The following is an 8,730-nucleotide window of genomic DNA, read 5'->3' as shown; positions in this document are numbered from 1 at the left end:
TTATCTATATATTCATCATATTTTGTTTCATTTCATTCGCATTAATCGAATTTCACTTCCCGAGTATCTATTATATAATCGATGAGTACTGAAATTCAGATACTCGAAAAGTACTAATTTTACTCTGTGCTTTTCAGTTACACTAAACCTATCCTACAGAAAGGATTAACGGAAGATATTTGGTAAAACAATATGCTTATCTGTGCACTTTTACAGCGTTTGTGAATACACTGTTCAAAATTTCCACACGTACTGAGCTATATGCAGTTCATCTATATCTACGATTTTGCAAATTATTTTACGTCGTTTTTATTTTATTTGTACATAAACAAAGCTGAAGCTCAAGCAGTTCCGATTGCAGACTTTAAACCTTATCAAGTTTGAAAGGAAATTCAAATAAACTCAAACAGTAACAATGTTGACAAGCAGCAAAGCAATGTGCTGATTGAATTACTCGATTTAATGTGTTAAGCTCTAAAAATAAAGATAAAGTAAGATAAAAGTGCGTGCAATTACAAAATACTTATTTATTACTAGCTGTTGGTGTGGCACTTCGTGACCTCCCCCACAAGCCCCCCGCGGGCTTAAGTCGTTACGCGCTATATTAGTTACGCGCCATTGTAGTTGTGTCCCTGTGTCCCACCTGTGAATATAGATATATATATATATATATATATATATATATATATATATATATATATATATATATATATATATATACTAGCTGTTGGGGTGGCGCTTCGCGCCACCCCAACACCTAGTTGGTGGGGGCGCTTCGCGCCCCCCCCAAGCCCCCCCGCGCGCGTAAGTCGTTACGCGCCATAATAGTTACGCGCCATTGTAGTTGTGTCCCTATGTCCCACCTGTGAATATAGATAGATATATATATATATGGTTTTAACTACGTAAAACTTGCGAATATACAACATTCTTTGCTGTCCCATTGTCTTTGCATATAAATAGATTGTCAGGTTTACCGACTCTTGAACATGCAACATATAATGGTCCATGGGAAAACAATCTGTATTCAGATCTATACCTCATGATTCTAATGATTGCCCTTGAGCTTTGTTGATGGTGATTGCTAATCGACCATTCCCTGTCCCGGTCGTCATTTACATCCCCCTGTTTCCCCCGGTGTCCCCGTTGTAGTTGTGTCCCTGTGTCCCGGTCGTCATTTATATTCCCTGTGTCCCGGGTCCCGGTCGTCATTTGTATCCCGGTGTCCCGGTCTGTATATACATTCGTTTTTTAGTTTTGTTTTTCTCCTTTATTTTTTTCCTTTTTTTTCTTTTTTAGCTTATTTAGATTTTTAGATTTTTTAGTTTTTTTATTAGTTTTTAGTTTTTTTTTCTTTTTAGTTTTTTTGTCCCGGTCGTCATTTATATCCCCCTGTTTCCCCCGGTGTCCCCGTTGTAGTTGTGTCCCTGTGTCCCGGTCGTCATTTATATTCCCTGTGTCCCGGTCGTCATTTGTATTTTTTTCCTTTTTTTTTCTTTTTTGGCTTATTTAGATTTTTAGATTTTTTAGTTTTTTTATTAGTTTTTAGTTTTTTTTTTCTTTTTAGTTTTTTTGTCCCGGTCGTCATTTATATCCCCCTGTTTCCCCCGGGTCGTCATTTATACTCCCTGTGTCCCGGTGCTTTGTTGATTGCTAATCGAACATTCCTTTTGTCCTGGTCGCTTTCTCTTTGAGTGTCGTCATTTATTTTTTCTTTTTTAGTTCTTTTAGTTTTTACCTTTTTTAGTTTTTTTTTGTTTTTAGTTTTTTTAGTTTTTTACCTTTTTTTAGTTTTTTTAGTTTTTTTTAGTTTTTTAGCTTTTTTATTTTTTTTATTAGTTTTTAGTTTTTTTGTAGTTTTTGCCTTTTTTTTAGTTTTTTTAGTTTTTTAGCTTTTTTATTAGTTTTTAGTTTTTTTTGTAGTTTTTGCCTTTTTTTAGTTTTTTTAGTTTTTTAGCTTTTTTATTTTTTTTATTAGTTTTTAGTTTTTTTTGTAGTTTTTGCCTTTTTTTTCTCTTTGAGTGTCGTCATTTATTAGTTTTTTCCTTTTTTTTTTAGTTTTTTATTGGTTTTTACCTTTATTTTAGCTTATTTTTCAGTTTTTTCCTTTTTTTTAGTTTTTTTTATTTTTTATTTTTTTTAGTTTTTTACCTTTTTTTAGTTTTTTTAGTTTTTTAGCTTTTTTACTTTTTTTATTAGTTTTTAGTTTTTTTTGTAGTTTTTGCCTTTTTTAGTTTTTTCAGTTTTTTTTTTAGTTTTTTATTGGTTTTTACCTTTATAGTTTTTTTAGTTTTTTAGCTTTTTTATTTTTTTTATTAGTTTTTAGTTTTTTTTGTAGTTTTTGCCTTTTTTTAGTTTTTTCAGTTTTGACGTCACCTGATCCAGTTTTTTCAGGTGACGTCACCTGACACATCCATCCATCCATCCATCCACAGACAACTTATTTTTATATATATAGATATATATATATATATATATAGATATATGTTTTTAGCTACGTAAAACTTGTGAATATACAATATTCTTCTCTGTCCCATTGTCTGTGCATATAAATAGATTGTGATGTTTACCGACTCTTGAACATGCAACATATAATTTTCCATGGGAAAACAATCCGTATTCAGATCTATACCGCATTTTCTAATGATTGCCCTTGGGCTTTGTTGATGGTAATTGCTAATCGAATATTCCCTTTGTCCCCGTCGTCATTTATATATCCCCCATGTGTCCTTCCGGCGTCCCTGTTGTAGTTGTGTCCCTGTGTCCCGGTCGTCATTTATATTCCCTGTGTCCCGGTCGTCATTTGTGTCCCGGTGTCTCGGTCTGTAATTTCTCTTTGAGTATCCCGGTTGTCATTTATATTTCCTGTGTCCTGCTTGTCATTTGTGTCCCGGTGTCCCGGTGTGTAATTTCTCTTTGGGTGTCCCGGTCGTTATTTATATTCCTTATGTCCCGGTCGTTATTTATATTCCTTATGTCCCGGTGTCCCGGTCTGTAACATACGACAATAGATCAATTATGTTGTAACTTTGCTCACGATCCCATTCTACACATGTAGAAATAGAAGCAGTACGATTAGGTGAAGGCATTCCCAAATGCTTGAGAAGTTTGTTTGCAATAGATAAGCACAAATATTCAATCATAGCTAAAGTGCAGTTATAAATTTCTGTTGTAAAGTCCAAGGTCATATCTGACCTTTCTAGCCGTATTCGGTGGAGTATATTCTCGGCCTTTGCGATTTGTATTTCTCCCATAACTCTGTAGGAGATGAAGGAGAGCAACTTTTGCCGGAAGACACGGGCCGTAATGACATGTCTATGAACCGGCGATTGTCCAGGATGTAAAAGCTGTTGTATCTAATCCCAAGATGGATTATATTTAAATGTAATAAATGACGAATCATTAATCTATAGGCATAATATTTCATTGCGCTGCATTTCTTATCCATTTCTTTTTTAGTGGCTGGATTTATCAATTTAATATTAAAGTGATAGCCGCCGGCTCCATCCCAAAAAATGATATGATATTGTAGGGTATCGTAGCATCGATGAGTTTAATAAAAACTTCTCCTTGAAACGCCTTCTTATATACTTATAATGACGTCATATACAAAGCCTTTTACGTCATATACAAATCACAGACCATAACGATTGCCACTTCGTTGATAGTTGCGTATCAGTAGGCATCAATTCGATTGCGGTTTTTAACAGAAGCACTAAATTATTATTTATGTGGAAAAGATGTTGCAACTGGGAAACGATAGTCCTTTCAACGTCGTTTTTTTTATCATCGTTATCACTTTCAAGCTGTTTGGTTTGTTTTACCTTGACTTGTCTTTCGTCACTATGAATTACATGTCGGCGAACCTTTGTTTTTTAACTAAAATCTGGTAGGCATTGATGACCTTATCCAAGTCAAATCCCAAGCCCAATCATCATCGCTATCATTTTCAGTTTTGATACGTTTTGACTCTCGCTGTCCAGGTTGTTTCAGGTTGCTCTTGGGATTCCTCGGCAGGCTTTCTTATGGTGATTTCTCTATGAGACGGAAGCCTGTTTTCACGCTGTTGTTGTGATTTCTCGGCACGCTTTCTTTTCATGCTTTCTCTATTAGCAGCAAGCCTGTTTTCACGCTGTTGTTGTGATTCCTCGGCACGGTTTCTTTTCTTACTTTCTCGATTAGCCGCAAGCCTTTTTGCATTAGCTCTTTGAGCAGCTTCCTCGGCTGTTTCTTCTGCCATTGTAGGTTCTTCTGTCATTTTAGGATCTATATTAAATATTTCTCTTTGAAAGGCCTTCTTATATACTTATAATGACGTCTTATACAAAGCCTTTGATGTCATAACAAACATAACGTCAGTCGACAAACAACTTCATGACGGCATAATGCTCAATCCTTATAATGAAGTCAGTCGACACACAAACATGACGTCAGTCGCCACACGAACAACTTATTTATATATATATATAGATTCATATAATAATCATTGATAATGTTATTATAATATCGTATAATATATTTATGAAATTACTACCTAATAGTAAATAATAATAATAATAATTTATTTATCACCCACTTTACAAAAACAGAGGTTAAGTGGAGTAAAATACAAAAGAAAAACAGCAAAATTAATACAAGAAACAAATTTAATCACATACAGAAAAAAGACGGATAAGGCGATGAAAACATCCTAGCTTATAAATCGCTTCAATAGCTAGATTGGCCGATAATTTTTCGAAAGCACCAGTAATATCTGTCGCACAATACTTTTTAACCAGTTTTGTATTCCGGTAAGAACGAGGTAGATATAAAAGAAATTTGCAGTACCGGTAATAATTTATACGAGTACGTTTTAGGTCACCAGTCAAAGAAGTGGCCTAATACCAGAACAGAAGAGTACAAAATGATCGCAAAAATTTGGGTAAAGCCGAGTTAGCGCTCTTCTCCTATAGTGTCCACGATTTGCTACAATCTTAGAGTAACCGAGCCTATGCTTATCACTAATATCTTTGACAGCACGAGACTGGAGAGCATTCATAGAATCGCAAACTGTTATACCAAGCCAACGAAACGATTTAACACGAGGAATACTAAAACCACCGCAGTGTAGTGAATCTGAACAATTATTACCGTTGAAAACAAGAAACTCGCGCTTGTCAATATTTAGGTACAGGCCGATATCGCGGAAAGCAGAAGTAACTGACTTCACTGAACGGGCAAGACCAGACTCAGTTTGACTAATCAGAAGGTCATCCGCATAAGCCAGATATGAGATATCAGATGGTCCTAGTAGGCACGCAGTCGATATTGTTGATAGTAAATTTTCAATACAAGCATTACAAATATACGGCGAAAGAACTCCCCCTTGTCTTACACCGCAAAGAACAAGGATATGACCGAAATAAGAATCATCTAATGACTTAAGGCGAAGGTAAGAATGGGAGTACCAAAAACGAAGCACGTGAATTACCGACGGATTTACTCCTCTCTGGCATAATGCTGTCCATGCTTGAGTATGACAAACACTGTCAAATGCTTTAGACAAGTCTAGGGTTGCGAAATGAAGTACACGACGAGTGCGATGGGCATCTTTTAATAAAGAAGTCAAAGCATGGTGAGCATGCTGACAGCCTAGCCCCGATCTAAAATCAAATTGATTATCATCATTTAGTGCAAGCTTAGTGATATAAGGTAGTAGGAGGTGTTCAAAAATCTTGCTAAGAGTACAAGCTACCGTTATGGGCCTATAAGAACTAAAAGAAACCGGATCTTTTCCTTTTTTAGAAGTGACGTAACGCTACCGCATAAGAACGAGTCGGGCACACACGAACTACTAAAACACATTTGAAAAAACAGTTAGAGATGAGATACCAGATCAAAAGAATTCGGAACAAGATTCAAAAACTAATCCCATCAATATCCAAAGAATTTGATTTTAAACCCTTAATACCTTTAACAATTGCCCATTTTTCAACTGGAATCACATGGCTCTGTCATAAACGTGACGGCAATTTTTTTTCGAAGAAACCTGAGAAACGCTTATGCACTGCATAATTAACTTTCGAAAATATTTTTGAATAATGTTCGATCCAAGATGGACGAGATATAATATCACTAGAACTTGTATCCGTAAACTTGGCAGAATTTATCACTTTTCGCCACTCACTATTACTTTTCGGAAAAGTTTCACCGGAGTAACGAACGGCACGAAAATGGCGTTTATATTTGAGTTTCGTCTTTTGTTTTAGATCAAATACTGTACCCCGAGAAGGTCGACCACAGGCAGACCAGATTCTTAACCAGAATTTGGCCTTATTCTTGACTTTTTTCAGCAAAGGATCACACTTCCAAATTGGTTTTTGGGTATTCCGCCTGACACGGATCAGTGGCACGGCCACATCTTCAGCTTGCTTTATACATAAGATAATGTCACGATAATAGCGATTCAAATCAGCACGAGCATTGTCAATAACGGGGTACGCATTTGTGCAAAGAAGATGTAAGGGGACACGTACGGTGGACAGTAGAGCTCCAAGTGTAGCAAGGTAAAGAGGCATGTTCGCACTAGACCAATCACATTTTTCAAACCACTTATGCGACAGTGATGGTTGGTTCGAGTATACGTCAGAAGTAACCGTAATATCAAAATACAGAGGTAAATGATCATAATCTCTCTCATCTTCATCAACATTTACTGCTGAAGTTTTAAATGAATGATGGCAGATACAGTGGTCTAAATTTGAGACGGAACCACTACAGTGGATATATGTAAAACTGAGGTCTTTCGCTAGGACCTTAAATGCTGAGGGTAGACACTGAAAAAGCGCTTCCTTTCGTGTCGAGGAAACGGTGATGTCACAGTTTAAGTCGCCTATAAGCACCCACTTGTATCCGAGACGCTCAGTACCAGATATGAGAGTCTTTAATTTGTTGCACGCATTAGCATAACTGGAGAAGGAAGAAACAGATCTTCTATCATGGGGCAAATAGGCGTTGATTAGGATCACGTCTGCAAGCCGGATTGCAAGATGGTGTTCAGAGGATTGGTAGTAGCTAGGGGACAAATATCTAGGCAAAGATCGCTTAATTATACAGGCAAGACCGATCAGTTAGTTATTTATAGGAATCTTTTCAAATTAAATACGGTTCAAGATCTGTAATCTGATTTACAGAAGTTTGAACTTCTTTTTTTTTGCACTCCTAAAATAAAAATGGTGTGAAGTTCTGTGGATATCATTAAACAAAAATTGCTTGGAATCTTCAATAATCGGTTTATTGATACTTAATTAGATCAGGAGACCTGATTCTCAACCGTGAGGTAAAAAAACAACATGAGATCTCATGATAAATCTTGCATATAGAAACCCTGTGCATTGCTCCTTATGAGTGACAATTTCAAGCGGTGTTCTGACTAACCCTTGGAAATTCTCCAGAAGCTTCAGGTGACGTTTGTTCCTGAGTCTGTTTATGTTGGAGATGTTAGCGACAACGAGAACGAAAAGTGATCGTGGATGTTTTTTGGTTCTTGGATGCAATTTTAACTTAATTGTGTTGCGGAGCAACACTACTGCTTTCGTAGTTTTTTTTTTTTTTTTTTTTCACCGTGATCAGCGACCTGTAGCTCCGAAGTGGTAAGAGTTAAAAATTTGAGATTTTTCAGAGGGAAGTGAAACGTGAAACAGAGTAAAAAAGTTCCAGAGAAGTTCCTAAAATTTCTAACAGTTTTCCATAAAAAAAATAAAACCGTTTTTTTCTTAGAAACTCTGCGTTCGATGTTTGGCGTCAAGTTAAGACGACCCTAGCTTCGGAAATAAACTTGTTAGAAATACAGTTATGCTGAACTCATGTAGAACTTTCATTTGTCTCTTCGAGAACCGGAGCACAAAATTCCGTAGCTCTTACAGATTTCCCGGAAATAATTCCGGAAAAGTCCATCTCGTTCCGATTTTTTTCGAAATTTTCTCAAATTTTCGATTTTGATGTTTCTTATATTTTTATCGAGTAGTGCTATGAAAAGTATGCAAGAAGAAGTGAAGTGTTCTATATACCAAGTTGCTTCGTTCTCTAAGAAATAATTTCCGAAGTTTCGACGTTCTAGAGGTAACTTCTGTTCTGGACCAGCTAGAATTTTTTTTCCAACGCGGTTCGACAGGTCTCGATCTCCTAACAACTGGAGCTTACAATAGTTTCTCCGAAATAAAATTCCTTCTTTGGGTTTTTCTATTTGGAAGTTTTGTCATGCCCTCGGGGCAATTTAAATTTTTTGGTGAATTTGGTTTGTTTTATATTTTCCTAGCTTAGACCATCAAAAGTTAAGCAGAAAACTATAACACGTTATTTCCGTATCTCTTTCAGATTTCCCGGAAATAATTCCCGAAATGTGCGTCTCGAAACATAATACTTCGAATTGGCGTCAAGTTAAGACGGCCCTAGTTCTCGTTTATTTCTGGACCAGCTAAACATTTTACCAAACTCAGTTTAGTAGGAGCTCGAAATAAAACCATATCAAAGATGCTTCAAGATAACAATCGAAGCCGCATTAGAAAAATGTCCTCTGAAGGACATAATGGAGACTGTTGCTCCGCAACTGTGTCCCGTAGGGCACAGTTGCACGTGTTGCTCCGCAACTGTGCCCTAAGGAATAGGGCACAGTTGCTGCAACACTTCCCGTTGCACAGACAACGGAGGTCTAGTTTCTTTTCTACCCTTGACTACTTTTTGTTTTGTTAC

The 8,730-nt window shown here is 36.4% G+C and overlaps 1 protein-coding gene across 6 annotated transcripts in view; it reads left to right on the top strand.

Moving 5' to 3' along the window:
- The window catches only part of LOC136032324 (translation factor GUF1 homolog, mitochondrial-like), a 284,018-nt gene that overhangs the window by 236,047 nt on the left and 39,241 nt on the right, over positions 1–8,730 (top strand). The window lies entirely within an intron of this gene.

The sequence above is a fragment of the Artemia franciscana genome, chromosome 10, assembly GCF_032884065.1.
Source record: "Artemia franciscana chromosome 10, ASM3288406v1, whole genome shotgun sequence".
NCBI classification, from domain to species: domain Eukaryota; kingdom Metazoa; phylum Arthropoda; class Branchiopoda; order Anostraca; family Artemiidae; genus Artemia; species Artemia franciscana.
This window is presented reverse-complemented; position numbering and strand designations above follow the sequence as displayed.